General features: G+C 34.4%; 1 non-coding gene across 1 annotated transcript; it reads left to right on the top strand.

The window, feature by feature from the left end:
* Nucleotides 1–1,367: 1,367 nt before the first annotated feature.
* LOC141662930 (small nucleolar RNA R71) lies at nucleotides 1,368–1,474 on the top strand. Its single transcript, XR_012551030.1, has one exon. It is a non-coding gene; the product is annotated as a small nucleolar RNA R71 (small nucleolar RNA).
* Nucleotides 1,475–26,367: the final 24,893 nt, after the last annotated feature.

Below are 26,367 nucleotides of genomic sequence, written 5' to 3'. Positions count from 1 at the left end.
AGACATCGTCCACAATAAATCACGGATATGTAATAGAACAATCAGCTAACTGCAAAGTCATGTATGTAGGCTTTGGATCAGGCAAGTCCATCTTTTTGAAGATTGACAAGGGCATCAGATTAAAGCTAGCTCCCAAGTCACATAGACACTTATAAAATGACACATTCCCAATGGTGCAAGGAATAGTGAAGCTTCCAGGATCTTTAAGCTTCAGAGGTAATTTCTGCTGCAACACTGCACTGCATTCCTCCGTGAGAGCAACAGTTTTAAGTCATCAAATTTCACCTTCCTAGAGAGAATAACTTTCATGAACTTCGCGTAACTAGGCATTTGTTCAAGAGCTTCAGTGAAAGGTATGTTGATGTGAAGTTTCTTGAACACCTCCAGAAACTTCGCAAATTGCTTATCCAGTTTCTTCTTCTGCAACCTCTTAGGAAAAGGAGGTGGAGGATATATCTGTTTCTCCCCTGTATTACTCTTAGGAGGAGTGTGCTCAATAGTAGTCTTCCTTGGCTCCACTTCGGCTTCATTCTGCACTTCTTCTTCTTCGGCCTCTATTTCAATATATGGAGTCATAGCTTTTTTAGGATTCACAACCTTACCAGACCTCAATGTGATTGCTTTAACATGCTCCTTAGTTTCCTTCTTGCCTGGCACTTCAGTATCGGTCGGAAGCGTGCCAGGTTATCGATTCAGTAATGCATTAGCAATTTTCCCGATCTAATTCTCCAAGGTCTTGATAGACACAGATTGGCTCTTGCACATGAGTCTCAACTCCTCCAGTTCAGATTTTTCATTAGCTTGTGGTAACTGCTGAAGTTGAAGTTGTTGCTTCGGGATATATTGCGGTTGCTGAAAACCAGGAGGGTTATACTACCTTGCTGTATATGGCTGATAAAATTATTGCACCGAATTCTGATTGTTGCTCCAGCTGAAGTTAGGATGATTGCAGTTATTCGGATGATAAGTGGCTGGAGCTTGTTGTTGTGATCTCTGAAAGTTGCTTAGAAATTGAGCTGATTCTCTAGAAATAGCACACTGCTCAGTTTCATGTGCCCCCGCACAAAGCTCACAAACACTAGTGATTTGATTAACTCCATAATTAGCCAAAGAGTCCACTTTCATCGTCAAAGCATGAAGTTGAGCAGCTATGGCAGTAGCTGTATCCACTTCCAATTCCTGCTACCTTTCCTTGCAACATTATTTGTGTAGGATTCTGGTATTCATTGGCTGCCATTAGCTCAATTAACTCATAAGCTTTATTGTAGCTTTTAGCCCATAAGGCTCCACCAGATGCTGCATCGAGCATAGGTCTAGATTGTGCACCTAAACCATTGTAGAAATAGTTGATAATCATCCAATCAGGCATGCCATGGTGGGGGCACTTCCTTAGTATCTCCTTATATCGATCCCAAGCCTCACACATAGATTCACCAGTTTGCTGAGCAAACTGAGTAAGAGCATTCTTGATTGCAGCAGTCTTCGCCATAGCAAAGAATTTAGTGAGAAACTTTTGAGCAAGATGCTCCTATTTGGTGATAGACCCTACTGGTAGAGAATGTAACCAGCACTTTGCTTTATCCCTTAAAGAGAATGGGAATCATCGCAACTTGATAGCGTCTTCAGACACATCGTTGAATTTAAAAGTGTCGCAGATTTTGATGAAATCCTTGATGTGCATGTTGGGGTCTTCAGTAGGAGAACCCCAAACTGAACTGAGTTCTGTATCATCTGAATCGTGCTCCACTTGATCTCAAAAGTGTTAGCCACGATGGCTGGCCTGATGATGCTTGACTGAGTATCATTGATCTTAGGCTTAGAATAGTCCATCAATGCCTTAGTATTATCTGCTTGATCACCCATCTCTAATAAAGGTGGTTCTTCGATTTTCTCTTATTCTACTACTTTCTCATCATCCCCAAAATCTTCCCTTCGCTCCTCTACAACTTCTTCCTCGTCTTTATCCAGAATTCTCCTACAAACTCGCGAACGTGTTTGCATAAACGATCGCTAGAGTACCTGAAATATGATGAGAAAAAGAGAAGGTAAGTAACAATATCCGATTTAATGAACTTTAACGATCACTGATGACAAACACATAAACTAAAGGTTAACACTACAGTCCCCAGCAGCAGTGCCAATGTGACGCCCTCCAAACCCGGGTCAGAAGTTTGGGGCTCACAACGCACACATAATATATATACCTGTATATAATATTATATGCATTGACCCTTCTTAAAATAACCACGGATCGCAACAGGTTAAAGTATGAAAACAAGCCATTATCTTAACTTTTATTACATTATAACAAACCCTAACTAATTCGACTTACAATGGCTAAGGATATCGTACTTACAATCTTACACAACTCATATCTAATATAAAGCCCCTGTTAGCTCGCATGTTGGACTGGGAATCCTTATTATCAACAAATTTTCCTTTTCAACTGTTGAAAACATAAATAGTTTTGCAAGAGTGAGCTAACTAGCTCAGCAAGTCATAATAGAAACAATTGAGGTTAAGCAATAATCAATTGAAGTGATTCAGAAGAATCAAGTTTCTGAATAAGCATAATTAGAATTGGATATTCAATTTTCATTTTTTTTAAAAAAAACAAGGTTAGGCTGCTGATCAGTCACGCACTAACCCCGAGCAAGGCTCTCGGCTTTGCTCTATATACTGGATCCAAGGCACACATTGGCCTATTATGACCACGAATCTGGTCCGACCACGAATCTGGTCCCCATTTATAAAACCATCCAATTCTAAAATAATTCAATAAGATAACCAATGTAATTCAATAAGCTGAATCATTAACAACATTTATTTTGAAGCATAGAGTGTTTCACAATACTATGAAGGTATAACAAAGAATTTAAAAAGATTGGCTTTCAATCAAGGAAAGAATCAGAAAGTAGAAGACCAAGGATTCAAGGGTTCCAAGGATTGATCTTCTGTTAAACAAGGAATAAAGTTTGGTATGTCAAGCAATTCAATATCAGAATTCAGTATGTGGTAGATATGTATTTGTGGAGTAGTATCGTATGCGTCTAGCTCGTATCTGGGAATTCAACAATCAATGGTTTATGAAGAATAAGGCCTATGGCTCAAGATCAATAAGAATCAGGGTTGAAGGTTAAATAGTTTAAAGTGCTTGCAATTTAAAACAAGAGTTATTTTGAATAATAGTGACATGTTATAAGACAGTTCAAAAATATTTGCAATATATCTTGAAGAAGGTTCAGAAGTACTTGCCTTATCACCGAAGATTTCCACTTTACTTGTACTCATATAATAGTTTTACTCATCAACCATTTTCCTTCTCTTTCTATGTCTTGCTTCTATCTATCAATCACTTGCCTTCTCTTTCTACACTTTGATTCTATTTATGGATCACTGGTTTCCTTTTCTATGCCTTTCCAACTCTGCTAGGCATCACAAGTATTTATCAATTATTCATACTCATATTACTATAATCGTCATAGACGTCATAAGCTTTTATCTACCCTTCGTTTTACCCTAATCCGATTTACGGATTGAAAGTTATAACTGAAACAGTCATACAATAACCACATAGGCATATAACACATCAATCAAATAGCACATAGCACGCAAAGTATTCAATCAAAATAATTTTTCGAAGAAGATTCGGGGTCAAAATGATTTTTCAGGTATTTAATACGAACTTTGAACATTTTTCAAAATTTAAATGGGACTCCGAATCATTTTAAAACTAAAGAACAGAGTTTAAATGCCCGAATCTAGCTTTAAAATAATTTTATAATAATTATCGAGTCTTGAAAATAATTTTAAATAATATTTTAAAGATCGAAACTATTTTTTTGGAATTTTTAAATCAATTTGAAATAATTAAATCTAATTATTAAATCAATTAAAATTAATTAATAATTAATTAAAAATAATTAATCAATTAGTTATAAATTAATTGATTAATTAAAATAATTAAAAACTAATTAAAATTAATAAATAAAATAATTTTGATTTATTTTTGAATAAATAAATTATTGAAACTATTTTCTGAATTTAAAATAATTAAAAACTATTTTTGAAAATAATAAAAAAAAAACTATTTTTTGAAATTAATTAAAACAACAATCCTGTTTTCATAAAATTTCAAAACATAAATATGATATTTGAATATTTTTAAAACAGAAATACTATTTCTGCAATTTGGGAGAACCACCGGGGGCCAAACTGCAATTTGCCCACCCCCGGTCACCTTCCCCGGCAACCCGCCGGCCGGACTCCATGGCTGCCGCCATGGAGCTTTTCCGGCAGGCCTAAAACAATCCAGACTCGAATAGAATTAACAGGGCATGTTCCTCTTCGTACCAGCAACTCATCTGCAAGATTTATTTCAACAAACAATGCTGATTTCGCCTGTAAAATCCGGTCAAAGCTTCGCCGCCGTTCGAACTTCAAAACTCCGACGAAGCTCTTCCCGTCACCCTTTGATTACTAGACTTACACCAAATGATTGCTCTCCTAACGATCTATCTAATGGTATCAATTAATTTAACTAATGACCCCTGAATCAAAAGTATCCAAAAATCAATTAAGAACATTTAAACACATAAACCCTAATTTCATTTCTGAGAATCAAACATCATTTTCTCTACGTTATTGAAACCTATATTTGACATATAAGATACCAAATTCACCAGAAAAATATTATCTACACGATGAAATCATCAAATCATATCAATAGCATCAAGAACGAAAATTCATATATTAATTCTTGAATAATTCGAATTTAAATAAATAAATAAGAAAATCACCTTGATTTCTACAATGAAATGGATGATTGATTATGAAAGAACTTTTCGAGAGTTTCGTTTTGATATATTGCACGCCCGAATCGGAGTTCGATAACACCTTCGTTTGTGCGATTGATTTTCAAGAACACGATATTAATTCGATATTTTCTCTGTATTTTACGGGGTTTTACTGTCTGATTATGATTATACGAATAAAATGAAATGATAAAAATGCTATATATATTTTTGGAATATTGGTTCGTTTTGGATCGTTTTGGATCGTTAAATTAGTTACTTAGCCGTTAATTAACTGCAAAAACAATCCAATTTGATACATGTATTGGATATTTATCCAAATCGGGCTTCTTATAAAACATTCTATACAAAAATAATGTAATAATATCCCGTCTTTCGAGAATACGGGTTTTATTGGTTCACCGAAATGATTATCGTATCGAAAATCTTATGTCGGGCCGCGCACGGGTCAAACTGTAATCCGGATCGAAAAAGTCAAAACACGGAAAATGTCCGGAATTACCAGATTAGGTTAGGAAGGAGTTTTCGGAAGAGTTTCGGGTTGTAAAAACGGTTGAAGTCGGACGATTCCCGGCTTTATAAAATAATTTTGTAATTATTCAGAAAATATTTAATAAAATTCATAAATCAATATAAAATCATATAACCCAACAATTACCAGAAAAATACCGTAATTATCTATATTTTATTCTGGTCATAATAAAATTAACATACTCATACTGTATCACATATAAGCATTCACATATCCACACCAATCATCAGATAATTCACCAAAAATCACATAATAATCATATAGAAATTATTTATTGATAAAAATAATTACACGCGATTTCTCGGATTTTACATGCTTCCCCCTTAAAAGGATTCTATCCTCAGAATCACTCTAAGGATCAGATAGTGATACCTTCAAGTATCTCACTCTCATTTTCTCGGGTTGATTCCTCAACCTTACAGCTTTTCCTAAACTTTTACTTGCAGCATCAATTGTTACTTAACAAGCTCTCGCTGACCTTATATTCAATCTGTTGCTTATATAACTCAACTCAAGTCTCCATTTTATATATAATGGAGCTAGATTATTCTTCCTGAGTGTACACGTATAAATACCTTATGAATCTGCTAAATGTGTGGTGGTGAAGCCAACTTACTTTTACTTATCCTGACTATTTTATTGTCTCAAAAGGACCAGCATAATGCTTACTAATTATTTTTTTTTTTGTAATTCTAGTAATTCATGCTCGTGAACGTTTGCAATAGCTACTGGTTATTGAACCCCCTTCCCACATGTTTCTCTATTCAATTAACTTAGTTCATAATCACTTTGAATCGCGTTCGAGGCACTTTAATCGTTCTTTTAATCTTCTCGTCCATCTGCGAATGATATACTGAAACCAAAATGTATTCAATTTCTAATGTTCTCAAGATTACTCCAGAGTTAAGAATTAATGAGAAAATCTCGACTGAATATGACTAACGCGCAAACTTATTACCATATTTTATTTTCCTTGAATCACCATCGAGTATTTTTATCGAGCGAAAATCTCTTACCATTTTGAAAAAAGTACACTAACCTGGAAATATCACCGACATATTTTTAACACATATTATTATTTATTTTGGTTCCAAGGAGTTCTCATACGAAATTGACTGCAATGCTTTCCTTGACGTCTAATTAAATATAACGTTTATTCATTCTTTATGCTATACTATCAAAGGGTCTTCTTTAACATCTATGTCTCGTATCATACCTTCGGAGTAACTTGAATCTCTTGAGTTATCGTCGTTCAGCCAAATTCTTATCTTTTTAGTTCCTCCTTACTTAATATCCGTTCATCTAGGAGTAGTACATACCATTCTAGTCTGACATAATTCATCGTATTCTGAATACTCTTGTCAAATTTCAAATCACACAGTATTGATCTTCTATAATTAGTTTCTGGATCTGATGACGTACCGCCATTTCTTCAAGGAGCAACTAACCCACTTATGGGATAAACTGTTTATTACTAAATGAAAATGATCAGGTTTAAATAACCTATCAATAATAATACAATTAACGCTTTCCTCACCTTTGGTTCTCGGGTGGCATCACCATGACGTTTCTTAGAGAAATATATCCATCTAGTCTTTGATGTCCCGCCTGAACTCCTTGATACATATAACATTTGCTAATCTATCCCACCATTTCTTTCTTAATATATGGCCACCAATAATTTTACTCTAAATCTCTATACATATTGGTACTCCATGGATGGATTGAATATCTTGGGTTGTGAGCTTCTTGTCAAATTCCATTCTTCAATTCTGTCACCGGTGGAATCCCATATTTTGAAATAAAATCTGGGAATGCCTTGATTATCCTTTTGAGTATCTATATATATATATATTTTACAATTAATATCCTGATCTATTATTTTCCCTTGATGTTTCTTTACCTTCTCTAGCAATTCTGGCTGAAAAGTCATACTATACATCTTTACATTGTTAGGTTTGCAAACTCTGGCTTCCATTCTCAACTTTTAAAATTCCTTGTAAAATTCTTCTGATACTGTTAACACGTTCAGTCCTTCCTTTCTGCTTAATGCATCTGTTACTACGTTTGCTTTTCCTGGCATCTTATGAAGTTTCTTTATCACCCTTTTTGATTCCACTTCCTTTTCTATCTCCGTTCTTCACTCTCATAGCTTATTTAAAACCGAACTCTTGACATTAATACTCATTTTGTTGTCATATCAAATTAGATATTAATACGAACTTTGATGCTCACCACATCCCATTCGGAAGTAAATATCAATCATCTGTATTAATACCACTTTCGATATTTAACAACAACCTAAGTATCAACATCAATCAGAAACTGATTTAAAACTGTATCTCACACTTAATCCAAAACAGAAATACTTGACAAATCATTATTGTATGATTATCAGAAACAAGATGTCCATTAATAAAACTTTGTTGCAGATGATAACATCTCCCTGACTGTCTAATGAAATCCATATTGGTGTAGTTATTAATTTCTACTTTATTCCTTCTCCCTTCTTCCTTTCTTCTCGTTGCTTCATCTTAAATCTTTAGCTCTTGAAAATATTCTTCTCACTTGTCCATACAAATGACTTTTTATTTCTCTTGTCCATTATGAAGGGCATACTCATCCATGTAAAAACTCACACATTTGTAGCAATTTCTGAATTCTACCAGCGTCCTTACTTTTCCCCAATTCCTCATTGTTTTGATTTTGGATTTGAAAGTCACATCAAAATTTGACTTAATCTAATTGGAATCGATTTCCATCTAACTGACCATTAATTGGTAAAATTAACCAATTAACTTACTTAATTGATCAATTATACCAAGTGATGACTAGCTAAATGAAATCAAAAACCAATTGCATATAGTCGGATTGGATGTAACAACCTCCTTCGAGAACCAAGATCACAATTATTTGGAGTATCTCAGGAATATCAATAACATACTAAATTTTACATTCTATCTTTAAAAGCAGGGTAATCTCTGAAAATTTGGGCAGCATCTCCTTTATATTATTGACTACCAGTCGGACTCAAGCCGACACCAATAATCAAAATAACCAACAATCAATCCTCAAATATACCAATCCACTGCCACCTTCTAAACTCATCATTTTACCACCTCATGAATATTAATCAGTACAACCTATGTCTCTAGTTCAACTTAAGATTATAACGAACAATTCTTAGTATACCATTTTATCACTACTGAGTACAATTACAAATTAATCTAAAATTCTTCCAGTTCATGTTTCCAATCAAGCTCTCTACTTAATAATTCGCCTATCCTTGACAATATACACTTGTTTTTATTAATTAACTTGTTCAATTTCTGATAACCAACACCTGATTTCAACCAACACTTTTATAATCTTGCGAAAGAATTCATTTGGTTTTAAAGCTTCACATCTTATAAATTGTTGCAGTCAAACCGTCATACCTTCATCTCCCCTTATGTTTTTCCATCTTGAACTTTCTTTGTCGATCCTGCTACAAGCATAAATTTTACCACAACTCACTTACTTGAGTGGAAAGCCCAACCACCACTTGATGAACACACTTAAAGTTTATTCGTAACTAGCATTTTTTCGATTTTAAATCTTCATGACGAATATCTCCCACATGATTGAAGTATGTTTCATCTTCACAACGTATTAATCGATTATTTACTTATCATTAAGAATTTCTTCATTCGCTTACGTTGTCCAATCGATCATTTGTCTCATCTGATACATGCAGCTTTACTTTCTTGTTTCTCTGGTTAGTTTACCTTATACAGTTGGCTAATTACTCCAATTCACGCCAAAATCTCAGACTCAAAACATATCATATATGCAGATTCCCAACTTTGATTTGATGTCCTCACAACTACCACGTGATTGGCATAATGATTCTTCTCTGCACGTAAATGTCCGTCATTTATTGGCTTGCAATTGTCCACATAACTCCCTTTACTATACGGGTTCATTTCACTTCCTTTTAAGATATTTAAAGAATAGATCTTACACAAAAAGGAATTTGTGTGTATGATTATGATTGAAAATCTTTGTAAGGGATAAAAGTACAAGGAAAAAATCGAAAGAATTCACGAATCAACAAATCAGGATTTAAGAAGAAAGAATGAATAATGATTTGAATATGAATGAGACAACCATATTAGTACTCAAGATGACCAGTCTTTCATACCATATGGCACACAGCACATGATTAGGTGGCGTCCCACCAGACTCTTTGTCATTTTGACAAATCGTCATACCATAACACTGCTTGTCCCAATTAGGAAACAATATATTGAAGAAAGAATGAATTGAAAGGGATTCAACAATCACCTTATAGGGCTGATCATGAAAGAAGTTCATACTCTACTCGAAATTCAAAAGAATGCATAGGATTATAGGAAAGAATAATATCATTATTCGCCATCCATATTTTATCTGCTTACAACTTCAACGCTTGTTCGACCAATAGGTCCCATGCCGAGTCGTATATCAACTTTAGAAAGTTCTCAGAAATGCTTTCTTGAATCGATTATTAAAATAATTTCCCATTTATTAGGTCTTGTATCTTTAGCGTCACGCTTCCATATTCATATACGACTTTATTTGTAGTCTTACGAGATTTACACTTATAACTTCAAATTTCGCTTATGCTGCTGATCGTTCAACTTGTCGCCTCTTTTGCTAATAACGTTCTCCCTTTAGAAAGTCTAGAGATTTCCTTAATCTTCTTTGCTCGTACTCAGCTTCTCATGAATCGACATATTCCTCGTGCTCTAACTGTCTCAGAAATTGGATGAACAGTTTCTCCGTAATAGCGGGTCCACTTGACCTTCTAAACGAACCATACTAATTTCTAGAACAAGTATTCGTCTGGATAATCTGAATCTTATAACAAATAAGAAACTTAAGTAGTAATTAGACAACCAAGTTTTTAAAACTTATTTTGTTAAGAAAATCTCTTTTAAAAAAACTGGTTTAAAATTTTGAAAATCATAAACCTGGTCGTCACTACTATATGAGTTGGTTGTCGTTCTTTTCAACCACTACAAAGTATCAAATTGGGAACATCATTTGATAAAAGCTCATTCATTTCTGTATATCCTCTATTCCTCATTGGGTCCATTTTACCTTCATTGGTCGATAAAAATTCTAGTTACTGTTGCATATTATCTTATTCATAGCTGCTCTTCAAATCTTTCATACTGGTAATACTTCCATCATTACTTCTTATGATTACTAATTATAATAGGTCTATCAAACCTATTTTATAAAAAAAAATCGGCTAATATTACATCTCATTACTACTATACGCATCATGTTTGGTCATAACATCATCATCTAATTCCAAGAAAACACTCGATTTCTAATCTTCTCAAATTCCTTTTGAATCCATCTAGCTCACTCCATATGATAATTATAGATAGCATACTTACTAGTAGCTCCATAAGACGAGTTTTAAATGGATGTTAGAGAACAGGGTGTAGAGCGGACAGAAAAGATGCACCCACAGTTGAGTATCCGGTAGAACCAGAATCAGCGTGTGGGGGATTCTCAAATAGATAGTCTCGCATCAGAGGATGAGATAATAACGTGAAAAGGTACAATCGTCGCAATAAGAGGTAATATAGCTAACACCAGTAGAAGAGCAAGGCGTGAATCAGATGATAGTCTTCCGAATGAAGGCTCCGAATGCTCAGACAATCCAGGGATAAAAGAATCTTCCATCGCCGCCATCTCAAAATCGCGTCTCTAGATAAGGATGTCGAGTTTCATCACGAATCTCACTAAAACCTATTATTTGATCTCGTACTCAACCTCTTGACGTTCTATTTCTCTATTTCATAATCCTAATCTTACCCTCTACCCATTTCCGACAATCTAGGCTTGTTCCAGTGACTTATAACATGTAGCTCTAATACCAACCTGTGACGCCCTCCAAACCCGGGTCAGAAGTTTGGGGCTTACAACGCACACACAATATATATATATATATATCTGTATATAATATTATATGCATTGACCCTTCTTCACATAATCACGGATCGCAATAAGTTAAAGTATGAAAACAAGCCATAATCTTAACTTTTATTACATCGTAACGAACCCTAACTAATTCGACTTACAATGGATAAGGATATCGTACTTACAATCTTACACAACTCATATATAATATAAAGCTCCTACTAGCTCGATCCAACTTAACCGGAAATCTTAGCTCGCACGTTGGACTGGGAATCCTTGTTATCAACAAATTTTCCTTTTCAACTGTTGAAAACATAAAACGTTTTGCAAGAGTGAGCTAACTAGCTCAGCAAGTCATAATAGCAACAATTGAGGTTAAGCAATAATCAATTGAAGTGATTCAGAAGAATCAAGTTTCTAAATAAGCAATGATTAAAATTGGATATTTACTTTTCATTTTTTTTAAAAAAAAATAAGGTTAGGCTGCTGATCAGTCACGCACTAACCCCGAGCAAGGCTCCCAGCTTTGCTCTATATACTGGATCCAAGGCACGCATTGGCTTATTATGACCTCGAATCTGGTCCGACCACGAATCTGGTCCCCATTTATAAAACCATCCAATTCTAAAACAATTCAATAAGATAACCATTGTAATTCAATAAGCTGAATCATAAACAACATTTATTTTAAAGTATAGAGTGGTTCACAATACTATGAAGGTATAAAATGGAATTTAAAAAGATTGGCTTTTAATCAAGGAAAGAATCAGAAAGTAGAAGACCAAGGGTTCAAGGGTTCCAATGATTGATCTTCTGTTAAACAAGGAATAAAGGTTGGTATGTCAAGCAATTCAATATCAGAAATCAGTATGTGGTAGATATGTATTTATGGAGTAGTATCGTATGTGTCTGGCTCCTATCTAGGAATTCAACAATCAATGGTTTATGAAGAATAAGGTTTATGGCTCAAGATCAATAAGAATCAGGGTTCAAGGTTAAATAGTTTAAAGCGCTTGCAATATAAAACATGAGTTATTTTGAATAATAGTGACGTGTTATAAGACAGTTCAAAAATATTTGTAATATATCTAGAAGAAGCTTCAGAAGTACTTGCCTTATCACCGAAGATTTCCATTTATTTGTACTCATATAATAGTTTTAATCATCAACCATTTTCCTTCTCTTTCTATGTCTTGCTTCTATTTATCAATCACTTGCCTTCTCTTTCTACACGCTTCGATTCTATTTATGGATCACCAGTTTCCTTTTCTATGCCTTGCTAATTCTTCTAGGCATCACAAGTATCTATCAATTATTCACACTCATATTATTGTAATTGTCACATAGACGTCATAAGCTTTTATCTACCCTTCGTTTTACCCAAATCCGATTTACGGATTGAAAGTTATGACTGAAACAGTCATACAATAACCACAGAGGCATATAATACCTCAATCAAATAGCACGTAGCACATAGCACGCAAAGTATTCAATCAAAATAATTTTTTGAAGAAGATTCGGGGTCAAAATGATTTTTCAGGTATTTAATACGAACTTTGAACATTTTTCGGAATTTAAACGGGACTCCGAATTATTTTAAAACTAAATAACAGAGTTTGAATTCCCGAATCTGGCTTTAAAATAATTTTATTATAATTATCGAGCCTTAAAAATAATTTTAAATAATATTTTAAAGATCCAAACTATTTTTCGGAATTTTACATCAATTTTAAATAATTAAATCTAATTATTAAATTAATTAAAATTAATTATATTAATTAATCAATTAATTATAAATTAATTGATTAATTAAAATAATTAAAAACTAATTAAAATTAATTAATAAAATAATTTTGATTTATTTTTGAATAAATAAATAATTGAAAATATATTCTGAATTTAAAATAATTAAAAACAATTTTTGAAAAAAATAATAAAAAGAAAAACTGTTTTTTGAAAATAATTAAAACAACAATCTTGTTTTTATAAAATTTCAAAACATAAATATGATATTTGAATATTTTTAAAACTGAAATACTATTTCTGCAATTTAGGAGAACCACCGGAGGCCAAACTGCAATTTGCCCACCCCCGGTCACCTTTCCCGGCAACCCGCCGGCCGGAATCCATGGCTTCCGCCATGGAGCTTTTTCGGCAGGCCTAAAACAACCCAGACTCGAACAGAATTAACATGGCATGTTCCTCTTCATACCAGCAACTCATCTGCAAGATTTATTTCAACAAACGATGCTGATTTCGCCTGTAAAATCCAGTCAAAGCTTCGCCGCCGTTCGAGCTTCGAAACTCCGGCGAAGCTCTTCCCGTCACCCTTTGATTACCAGACTTACACCAAATGATTGCTCTCCTAACGATCTATCTAATGGTATCAATTAATTTACCTAATGACCCCTGAATCAAAAGTACCCAAAAATTAATTAAGAACATTCAAACACATAAACCCTAATTTCATTTCTGAGAATCAAACATCGTTTTCTCTATGTTATTGAAACCTATTTTTGACATAGAATATACCAAATTGACCTGAAAAATATTATCTACATGATGAAATCATCAAATCATATCAATAGCATCAAGAACAAAAATTCATATATTATTTCTTAGATAATTTAAATTTAAATAATTAAATAAGAAAATCACCTTGATTTCTACACTGAAATTGATGATTGATTATGAAAGAACTTTTCGAGAGCTTCGTTTTGATATATTGCACGCCCGAATCGGAGTTCGATAACACCTTCGTTTGTGCGTTTGATTTTCAAGAACACGATATTAATTCGATATTTTCTCTGTATTTTATGGGGTTTTACTGACTGATTATGATTATACGAATAAAATTAAATAATAAAAGGGCTATATATATTTTTAGAATATTGGTTCGTTTTGGATCGTTTTGGATTGTTAAATTAGTTACTTAGCCGCTAAGTAACTGCAAAAAAGATCCAATTTGATACACGTATTGGATAATTATCCAAACCGGGCTTCTTATAAAACACTCTATACAAAAATAATGTAATAATATCCCTTCTTTCGAGAATACGGGTTTTGTTGGTTCACCGAAATGATTATCGTAACTGTCTGGATTGTTTGTTGATTGATAATCTTGGATATTTAAATGGTCTGCACTTTGTACTTTGAGTTTTACCTCGAGATCTCCAGTTTGGTATATAGAGAACTTGACATCTCGATAAGTATATTGGTTTATCGAGATCTCTCATCACTCTATAGTTGTTTTGACTTATCGAAGTCTCTGAGTTCTCTATAAGAGAATTTGGCTTGTCGAGATCTTTTATCTTCATGTCTTCACTTTGGCTTATCGATATCTCAGAGTTCTCTAGTGACAGATTGGCTTATCGATATCTCAGAGATCTCTAGTGATATTGACTTGTCGATAACTCAGAGTTCTCTAGTGAAGAAATGACTCTTCGATATCTCCATTCTTTATGTCTTCAATTTAGCTTGTCGATATCTCTGAGTTCTCTAGTAGCTTTTCTTGACTTCTCGATAAGTCATTCTGGAGTTCTCGAATGACTTCTCTACAACACAAAATCTGTGACTTGTAGACTTCTTGACTTAGAATGTTTTTCATAAAACAGATTTATTCAACTCCAAGCTTCTTCATACTTTCTCTGAGGCATGATCTTCATGATCTTCTTCCAGAGCTTATTCTTAGGCTTGATACTATTTACAGAAAAATACTCCAGCCTAGTCTATTTATATTTTTACAGACTTAGGTGTTACAATACACAATGCAAACATAGATTACCATACAACTTACTTAGGATTGTCAATTTGACTTAGTCTTGTTATAGTACAGGCATGGCTTCCACAACACTCTCAAATACATAATGCAAACAAATTCAAGATTCAAGATTATCAGTCAACAAACGATCTATCGACTAGAGTGAAAAGTCTACAAAGTAGGTGAAGAGAATACAAGATCAAGGGCCAAGATTAACTAGACAAAAGATGGTCACAGACCTTCAAGATTCTGCACAGATTTGCTAAGCTAGAAATAGAAATAGAAAAAGGTTGCTTTAGAAAAGAGTTTAGTACATTTTAGTGCAAGTTTTGTAAACCCGTGCTGCTAGTGTATAAAGCATGCACTGGTCCTTAGTTTAGGAGTAACAAACTGTTAGGTCACATAACACTATAGAAGGGGGTTGAATATAGAGTTTATACAATCAAATTGATTTATCAACACAAGTATATAACAGTAATCAAGTATATTCAATAATAAACTCTGTTATAATAAAACAGTTGTTCTTTCTCAGTGATGAACAATATCACTAAGAGCTACTAGGTTACAATGTATAATCTTCCTCGTGAATGATAACACTTATAGTGTAAACCCTAAGCTCTGTTTATATAGTACACAGTTACAAGATATCTTCTAATGGATATGGAATATAATTTTGTCTCCTAAAATATATCAATCAGATATTATCTTCTACAAGTCTTCTAGTCTTCTAACTCTCCATACATATCTTCTATTATTTTAGTCACGATCCTTTCCTGTAAATCAACTGCTTTTCTTATCTGAAGTATCCACACTTAAGTCCTGATATAAATCCTGACAGCCTTAAGTTATGATATAAGTTCTAACTTCAGTAAGTTCTGATTTCCAGTAAGTCCTGATATTAAGTTCTGAAACTAAACACAACAGATTAGACATGACATCTCAAATATATCTAACAATCTCCCCCAACTTGTAAATTATGAAAAATGTACAAGTTAATAGATTTGATGATGTCAAAAACATTTAAGTACAAATGCAATGAGAGTTTAATTAGACAACTAACTACAACTTACAGTCCTTATAGCTTTTACCAAATTTACTGAGTCAATCTGAATCCAAAGTGATTCTTGACAAAGTTTGATATCAACTTCTCTTCTGCATTCCTCAGGACTTGAGCTAATGTAGCTTTGACTTGCTTTATCTCTTCATCTTGACTTCCAATATGGTGGATTGCAGTCCTAAGTGCTGAGATGTGATTTCTCTCCAATCCATCACCAAATTTGATTACTCTTGGATGAGATGAGTCTTCATTATAGCACATACATTTCTCTTTCAAAATAACTTCAAGCTTAGCAGAATCATTCTTCATGGGAATTTCACTTCCATCATCTTCAACTATATTTGGAATGAATTATGTAACCCTTGATCCAGAAATTCTTGCTTTATCCCTTATGGTCTTCATGATGAAATTTGACCATCTCCTAGTAATCTCAGACTTTATCTCCAAAAGATAATGAAAGAATTGAAGTTCTTTTAGAGATTTGTTCAGCACATCTGATTCTGACATTCTCTATGCCCTTCCATCTTCAAGAAATAGAATCAATTTTTCCTTGACATTACTTTTATCATGAGCATCCATTACCACTTGAACAGATATTGCCTTATCAAGGTGTTTCTGTGTAACTTCTTCAAGAAGTTTGTCAGTCAATAAAAATGGATCTCTAGTAAGTACTTCAACTCCTGTCTTGATCTTGGCATCTTCAGAACCTAATCCAGCTCTGTCTCTTGCTTCTCTTGCTTTCAATCCAACAGTCATGAAATCAGATAACAATTGACTTTTCTTAGGATCTGATGGATTAACATTCTTCCATAGGAGTTTTCTCTTATCACTAACTGTCAATTTGTTCAAATCAACTTGAGCTTTTTTAGAGGTTGATGTCTTGATGACTTGATCAGGATTTGTTGTTTCTTCTGTAGCTTGCTATTCTTCACTCTGAACAACTTGAGCTATGTTAGAGGTTGTTTTAGATTCTTCAGTTATCTTCCTTCTTTTCAGAGTTTCAACAGTTTCATCTACTGCAGCAGCATCATCAAATACTTGAACCAGTTTGCATACATGTTTCATCAGGATTTGAGGAATCTTCATCTCCCGTGGCTTTGTTGGTTCATCAATATTTCCTTTCCCTTTATCCTTGGGATCAATTTCAACTTGTGATCTTGTCTTGGGCTTTGAAGCCTCAGAATTTGACCTTTCCTTGATCACAATGCCTTTTACCTTAGGCCTTGGAGGTTTCTTTGCATCAGAAGCTTTAGACTTAAGATTTGTCTTCTCAGCTGCAAATCTAGCTTCTTCCCCCTTTAAAGTCTCTAAATTCATTCTAGGATTATGCTTGAGAAATAGTCTTCTTGCAATTTCTTCATCAAGTGTCTGAATCTTGGGATCTTTATAATAGACTGTAGTCTCTCTTCCCTTGAGCTTCAGAGTTTGCAAAAGCTTCTGAGACTCTTGACTATCACCTTGAATGAGAAGATCAGAACTTGATATCAGATTTTGATTATCAGAACTTTCTATCAGAGCTTGAGCATTTACAACTTCAGAACTTATCTTTATCTGTGTAGAAGATTTGCTAGAGTCAGAAATTAGTTTCCTTGAAGAAACTTTAATGTTTTGCCCTTGACCTTGACCCTTGCTAGGGTTTCCCTAGTCATCTCCTTTATCATCCTTTTTTCTTCAGTACTTGACTAGATGAGCATTTGGACTTCACCACCTTCTCCCCCTTTTTGGCATCATCTGGTAGGAGTAAAGATAGAAGAAGTTCTATTGAAGATTGGATTTTATTCAGTTGAGCTTGTTGAAAGGCTTGATTCTGCAGGACCTCGGTTAGTTGGGCCTGTTGCTTTTCTTGAACCTTCTCAACAGCCTCTACTTTCTCATGAATAGGTCTGATAAACCTGTTCTTTTCCAGCTTGATCATCAGGTCCTGCTTATCAGCATTTTCCTGTAGCTTATCAACCTTGGCATGAGTAATGGAGTGTCGACCTTGAAAGCTTTTAGTACTGAGAGCTGTGACTTTAAGTTGAGCTTTAAAGTCAGAATTTGTCATCAACTCATCAGCTTTAGCAATATGATCTGACAGAACTTTGGAGCTTGGAATAAAATCAGATTTATTCCACTTCTTGGTCCATTCAACTCCTCTATGAGTTTCTTCCCATGGAACATGAGCATCTTGTTCAACAAACTTTTTAATTAGTTCCTCCTTTCCAAGAACTTGAGCTGGTGTGTTTACTGGAGCTGACTCTCCAGAACTTGCAAGAAACTCATCATCTTCTGACGACACAAGTGTGTGTGTGGCTGTTGGAGATTCTGGTACAACTTCATCTGTTTCCACATTCAAAATTGGAGTAGTTGGAACTTCAGCATTTATTGGAGAAACGGGACAGATGGAATGATCAGCCTATGTATGTCAATCTCAGGACTTAATCCTGAATCTTCAACTTGAACATTTTGTTTTATTGGAGAGACAGGAGGTGTGATCACTGTATCTGAAATAGTGTCTTTAGCTTGAGGTGGAGGTGGAAAAGCTTCAATCACTATTGGTCTTGATGAGATCAGAGATTCCTGATCCCCTTCCTCAGCTTCTATAGCATCCTCAGATTGAGGTTGCGCCATATGCCTTCCTGCTCTCATTTTCTTAGATCTCTTGGATGGTGGATGAGTTGCTTGAGCAGCATCAGAACTTGAAGTTCTTTTCCTCTTTGCAATATTAGAACCCTCAGCTACAGTTTCCTTCTGAGAAATATCTTTTTCAGCTTCTACAATCGCAGGTTCTGATGCATGAACCTGGACTTGTTCCTCTTCTTCATCAGACTCATCCCTTAGTATCATCCTTTTTCTCTTTGGTGGAGATTTTGGAACAGATTTTGCTCTTGAAGGTTTGGGTCTAGATGTTGTAGCAGATGGTTGTGGTTGAGAAGATTGTGCAGGGTGGAAATAAGTTTTGATGGTAGGATGTGGTTGAGGTTGAGAGGATGTAGCTGGTTGTGTATTTGTTGTAGGTGCTGATAGAGGTTGAGATGGTGCTACATCAGGATATATGGTAATGTATGTGAGAGGATCAGAATTTACTAAGAACTGTTTGACTGATTGAGGAATTTGGAGGGGTCTTAGTAAAGCCTTCTTATTATCAGTAGATAATAAGTCTGTGATAGCCCTTTTGTGATGTTTAAAGGGTTCAATTGTCTCACTAAAGTTTTGAGGTGAATCAGGACAACAGAAATTATAAATAAGTTGACAAAATCTAGCAAAATAGACTATATTGCTATCTTCTTTCATCCTATCACCAATAAACCCTAAAACAGCACTTGTATAATCAAAATGTGTGTGATTCAAAAGGGCATACCCGATTTGCTGACTCAATATGGGTATAGCATCAAAGTTTGAGCACTTGTTGGCAAAAGCTTTTGTAATACCGTCAAAGAAAAAACTCCACTCCCTCCTGATGTGGGGTCTCTTCAATTGTCCCAGCTTTGTTAAAGACTTTTCATAGCCTAGATTTTCCATCATTTGTTGAAGAGCTGGCTCCTCAACTGATGAATTGAAAGTGCAATCTTCTGGCAAATGTAGTGCTTGTCGAACAGTTGACAAGGTCATCACATGCTCATCCTCCCTTGTTGTATAGCTAATATTTGGGGACCCAGCTCTTCCACCATCATCATAAACACAAGACCGCCGAAACTCCAGAATCTGCTTTCCTGAGAGAACATGGGGTTGGGTCAGTGCATAGCCTATTTCACTTCGAGCAAGAAAGTCTTGGACGAAATGAAATTCTGAAGGAGCCTCGTCCTTAGAAAGAATAGCCATGTAGTTATTCGGAACAAACTTGGCTCCATCATAGATTAGATCTTTGGGTGCCATTTTTGTAAAGAAATAAGTGAGAAAATGTGTGTTCACAAGGTGTTTTAAAGGTGTTTGTTAAAAAGCCTATAAGAAAGTCTGTCAGAAAATAGAGAGTAAAAGAGAGAGAAAGAGTAAAAGAAATAAGAGAGTAAGTAAGAGAGAAAGTAAAAGATTTGGGTAATCTTTTGTCTCTAATATTTATACTCTTTCCACTCAACGGCTCTTTTTGGAAGTAAAACAGTTACTTTTTACACCTGACAGCATGGAAACAGTCAAAAAAGTAATGAGTGGGCACGGTAAACGTGCAGTAATTATTGCTCACATGTTGTTACCAAAATAAACATGTATTCCATTAACCAAATGATTATCACTATTTTATCTCACTTAATTGACAAAATATAATTGTGACAGTAAATACTAAAATTAAGCCAAGTAATTAAATAATGCCACATAAGCATCAGAGTTTCCATCAGGATTTGCATCAGAACTTGACTATTATCAGAATTTAACGGTCATCAGAATATGGCTTGTGTACTTAAAAAGTGAATGACTGTATCTGTGATTCTTTACACAAATACTGACTGGTTTCTTCAGAGTTTAATCATCAGAACTTGTCCTCAGAATTTATGCAAATAATACTTAACTGTTTGTCAAAAACAACTTAATCACCATAGTAATTTTCATCATTCATATGGAGTGAGAGTGTGTGCATTTGCAAATAATCAGATAAAGATTAAAGTCTGATAAACTTCATATATCTTAGAAATAAGGCATAACTAAGAAAAATGCTTAAAATCTGTCTTTAATTTTAAAGTCTACTATAGAATAAATTTATGCAAGAGTCCACCTCAACTTTTTGTGCTCATTTTATGCATCTTTTGACATTCTTTTTACAATGGCTTCTCAGTGTAAATTTATTTGCTTTTCTAATGCATATAACTTAATACCAGCAATGCACTTGGGTCTTCCCTTTCACATATTTACTCTAGATCTCAAAGGAGTACCTGACTTCAATTTTTCTTTTCTTTTGTTTTTTTAGATAAGTGAGGCTTATCAAGCATGTAGTTCATCCTTAAGATTTACTGACATCAGAATTTGATAGATAAGAAGCAATAATCTAGTTTGAGACTTAGTAATAAGATACACAGAGTAAATTTGACTAAGATCAAAATCAGAATTTGCTTGTGTTATGGATTTCCACATAAATAACTAATTCAAACATGGGATATATAGTTTGTTAAAGACTACTAAGTCAGCATCTAACAAATAATCCTCATTGGATTGAATAGTCACAGAACATTCAAAACACTATCAAAGTATACAGAATCACATCAGATAACAATCAGTTTTTAATATCTTACAATTTAAGAACAGATTATATAGAGATATGACAATCTATAAACACTGATCATAAAGTCTGATGTATGAGAACAAAAATAAAACAGATTTTGAGAAAGAACCTGAAACCATTCCAAATTTACCAGTCTTGTAAAAGTAGCTTCATATAGTGGTTTTGTGAAGATATCTGCTAGTTGTTGATCTGTTGGGACAAAATGCAATTCTACTGTACCTTTCATCACAGGTTGCCTTATGAAATGGTATCTAATACTGATGTGCTTTGTCATTGAGTGTTGAACTGGATTACCTGTCACATCAATAGCATTTTGATTATCACAGTAAATGGGTATTTTAGAGTATTCTAACCCATAGTCCAGTAACTGATTCTTCATCCAAAGAATTTGTGCGTAACAACTTCCTGCAACAATATATTCTGCTTCTGCAGTTGATGTGGAAATTGATTTATATTTCTTGCTAAACCAAGAAACCAATCTGCCTCCAAGAAATTGGCAGCTTCCACTAGTGCTTTTCCTGTCTATATTGCATCCTGCAAAATATGCATCTGAGTAACCTATTAGCTTAAAATTTGATTCCCTAGGATACCACAATCCTAGATCAGCTGTACCCTTGAGGTACTTGAAAATTCTTTTCACAGCTATTAGATGAGGTTCTCTTGGATCAGCCTGAAATCTTGCACAAAGACAGGTAGCATACATGATATCAGGTCTACTTGCAGTTAAATAGAGTAAAGAGCCAATCATACCTCTGTAGTTAATAATATCTACTGATGCTCCAGTATCTTTATCTAACTTGGCTGCAGTGGCCATGGGAGTGGATGCAGTTGAACAGTCTTGCATTCCAAATTTCTTTAGTAAATTTCTGGTATACTTGGATTGATTTATGAAAGTACCTTCTTCAGTTTGCTTGAGTTGAAGTCCCAGAAAATAGCTAAGTTCTCCCATCATACTCATTTGATATCTTGACTTTTTTAGCTTGGAAAATCTTTCATAAAGTTTGTATTTGTAGAGCCAAAGATGATACCATCAACATATATCTGTACCAAAAGTTGAAAGAGATGTGTCCTAAGTCCAGTCATGTATGAGGATTTAGGAATAACTTTTATATAATCTGTTTTTGATTTCATTGATATTAATAAAAGACATGTTTTGTTTTTATTGCGGGCTCTATCTATTTTAAGTGTTTAAATAAGATATACCACAGTTTAGAGTAAAGCTTTTTATGGATTGTGATGAGATCATAATAATGAGACCTAAAAGATGATAACTCTAAACTTATATAGTTCTTGGTCGTAGGATTACTAACTGGTAATTAATAATCCACAAAGATCGGTACATACAATGCTTGCTTCATCATGAAGGCTGTCTGTTCTCATAGACATTTGTGTGGTGACACTAAAGCTAGTATGTAGGTGCTTATTATAGAATAAGTTCACTGAACATGACTCACACAACTGAACAACTGATGGAGTTCACTCACGTGTTATTAGTTGTTCACATAGTGATAGTTGTACAAGTATCCTTAGACTTGAGGTCATCATAGTCATCTTGTGTACACTGAACTATGCTTTGGTTTAGTTCTTAGTCTCCAGGGACAACTATAAGGGCTCTACTGGGTATAGGAATTTGTACACGAAGATAGTGTATGATGAATAAAAGATCTACCCCTTCCAGTGAAGGAAGAGAATGTTCAATACTGATCCACTTATGCTAGTTCAGTAATCTCTGGCCAGAGTGAATGAAATTAGAAAGGAGTTTCTAATTTACATTAAATAGAACTAAACATAGTGAATGGGAAAGCAAATGATTAAATAAGATAGGCTTGACACAAGTTCCATGCCTTGTATTTAATCGTGATATTGCAGGGTAGAAGGAATTGATTGTACGGTAACTATTCACTAAATGGGTTCTTGGTATTCTAAGCAGTGAATTCATATTATCTGGATAGTCGCGATATGCTGAAAAGTATCCCTCACGATGTAGAATAAATATGATTAATTAATTAATCATACTTAATGAATTAGAGAATATATATAAATAATGATAAAATAGTTTAATTATGTATTTCTACTACCGGCTTAATATTGAACCTACACGGTCACACCATAAAAGAGAATGATTTAATGGTGGAGGAACTAATTAATAATGGCTGGTAATTATTTATTTGTGAAATAAATAATTAATTAGAAAAATTAATAATTGATTAAATGAGATTTAATTAATTATAAATTAATTAAGAAAAGTTCTTAATATTATTAATTAAGAATTTAATTTTGGAAATTAAATCAAGTGAGAGAATTATTTCTAAAGTGTTTAGAAAAAGGATTAATAATTAAAAGGTGTTTTAATTATTAGTTAATAGGTTAATAAGAATAAAGGGTTAATAATAATAATATTTTATGGGAAAATTTATCAGCTGAAAATTTTGCCTATAAATATACTATTATAAACCCTTATTTTGCCTCAACCTAAAAAGTTAAGAAAACCCTAATTCTCCCACCCCTTCCTCCTCCATCACACTGATCTCTTGGTGGATACCGGTGGAATACTTCACACTTGAGGAGCAGCTGCTAGGGATCTCCGCTCGTCGTTCTTGGATCGCTTTTAAAGGTTAGAAACGATCCCTTATGATTTAATCACGATTTGCATGCCTTTATTTGGATTTTATATCAAGAAAATTGTTTTACCATGCTTTCGTGATGTATAAAATCCTACAATGGTATCAGAGCATAGGTTGTATGCATATAAATCTGTGATAAAAATTTCAGAATTTTATGATCTTGTATGAATTTATTATGATTTTTGCAAGTTATATCATGGATTAATTATGATTGATTAGAAATTATTTCTCAAAATTGTTTTGACTGTAGATCTGGGTTCTACAAGTGTTGTAGATCGTCTGGGTATTTTTTTCATAATTTTCCGATGTGTGGATTAATTATTATGATTTTTTGAAGTTGTTTTAATTAAATTCGTAATTAAATATATATATATAATCTGTTAGTATATATATATGTTTAATATTCTGCTGTAAATTAAAGAGAAGACAGTATGTTGATGGAGGCACGGCCTCCAATGCTTTGTACGGCGGTGGAGGCGGTTCAAAAAAAAATGGCTGAAGTCTGAAACGGGCAAAGGGCTGCACGACTGGCTGGCGCGCGTGGGGCTCATGCCCTTGTGTTTCACGTGTGGTGCGTGTCAGACACGCGCGGTTAACGGTCAACATTGATGCTAACGTCATGCTGATGTCATCAGATGACGTCATGTTGACGTCAGCTCAGCTGTCCGGGCGCGTGTGCGCATGGGGGCGTGTGGCTGACTGTCAGACACGCGCCTGACAATGCGTGTGCGCGTGGGGGCGTGTGGCAGAGCTTCTCGGAGCACGTGAGGGCGCGTGGTTGGTCAGATTGGGGCGTGTTTGGTGCCGTTGGATTCGTCTTTTCGAGACGCATCTAATGGTATATTGTATTGTATTTTCTGAAATTGTTTCAGACTGTTTATAGCTAACAATAGTGTATTAAAGTTGTTTTTAACTGTTTTAATTACTTTTAAAGGCCTCATGTGATACATAGAGATGTATAATGCTTAGAGTAATATGCTACATGATTTAACATGCCTACCTTTATGTTTCTTCATGCTTATATATGTGATATATGCTTAACTTATCATGCGATGATAGATTTAGGTGAACTTAATTAATATAAGGCATATGACAGACAATCTAGTATAGTGAAATTATTTCATGACCTTAATATAAATATTATGAATACAATAATGAGATTCTTGTGTTTATGAAACACGTAATTAGATATGAATTTTCAATATTGAGAGAAAGGATGATTCTGTCAACAACAGATTTCTAGCTGTAAGAATGGGGTATTAAGTGACGCCTCTTGACAATGTTCCCCCCGATCTGGGAATCATCTGATTATCGATTATTGATTTGAAATATTTAATTTAAAAGGAAGAATCTCTTTATAATATGATTATGATTGTAACGTAATATAATCCCTCTAAAATTAAATGATATCAAGTAGTAGTTGGCCAATGTCACAACGGGCTTGTGTCGGTCAAAGCCTTCCAACATGATAGAAAGTAGTTCTTATTTTTGAATCATTATCATTTCGTGCTACAGCCGAGGGCTTTGATTTCGAAATAAGAAATACTTGTCTATTACATAGAGATGTGTGCATTGAATTAGAATCTAAAGGTCGTTATGTGCTGCAGCCGTGGCCGTTGGAGACTGATTTGATTGTACCAAAAGTTGGGTTAGACTTGACTTAGAATATTGAGTCTGTCGTGCTATAGCCGTGACTCAATTATTCAAGAGGCTAAAGTTTTATTAGGGAATAACATAAGATGTAATTGACAAGAGTTGTCTGCCTATTGAACATCACATGATGTTTCGTGCTACAGCCGAGGTCGTGTGATGGAATGTAGGATCCCTATTCCCACTAGCATTATGAGTGCTTAATTTTCACTTAGGGGTTGTATAAATTAGATAAACTAGTGGGAGCCACTTATGAATAAAGACCCGATTCATATAGTGTTTTGAAATGAAATTTAATATTTTCTAAGTGTTGTTATGTGTTCATCATTTACAGATTTACTATATACGTTATGTCTTCTGCACTATCACTCCGGAGTATACTAGATGCTCACAAGTTGACTGGTCCTAATTTTGCTGACTGGCTTCGAAACTTGAGAATTGTTCTCATGGTTGAGAAGGTGGAATATGTGCTTGACTCACCTAAGCCTACTGAACCTGCTAGCGATGCACATAATGATGAACATGTTGTGTATCGTAAGTGGATAGATGATGCAAATGTTGCTCAATGCATCATGCTAGCTTCCATGAACATTGAGCTACAGAAGCAGCATGAGCATATGGATGCTCATACTATCCTTATGCATTTACAAGAGTTGTATGATGTGGCAGGGAGGACAGCTCGATATGAGATATCGAAGGAGTTGTTCGGTTGTAGGATGTCTGAGGAATCATCTGTGAATGACCATGCACTTAGGATGATCAATTTGATTGAACGTCTTGGACA

This window comes from Apium graveolens, chromosome 5 (genome assembly GCF_009905375.1).
Source record: "Apium graveolens cultivar Ventura chromosome 5, ASM990537v1, whole genome shotgun sequence".
Classification (NCBI taxonomy): Eukaryota; Viridiplantae; Streptophyta; class Magnoliopsida; order Apiales; family Apiaceae; genus Apium; species Apium graveolens.
The sequence above is the reverse complement of the archived record's forward strand: the minus strand, read 5'-3'. Positions and strand labels throughout refer to the sequence as shown.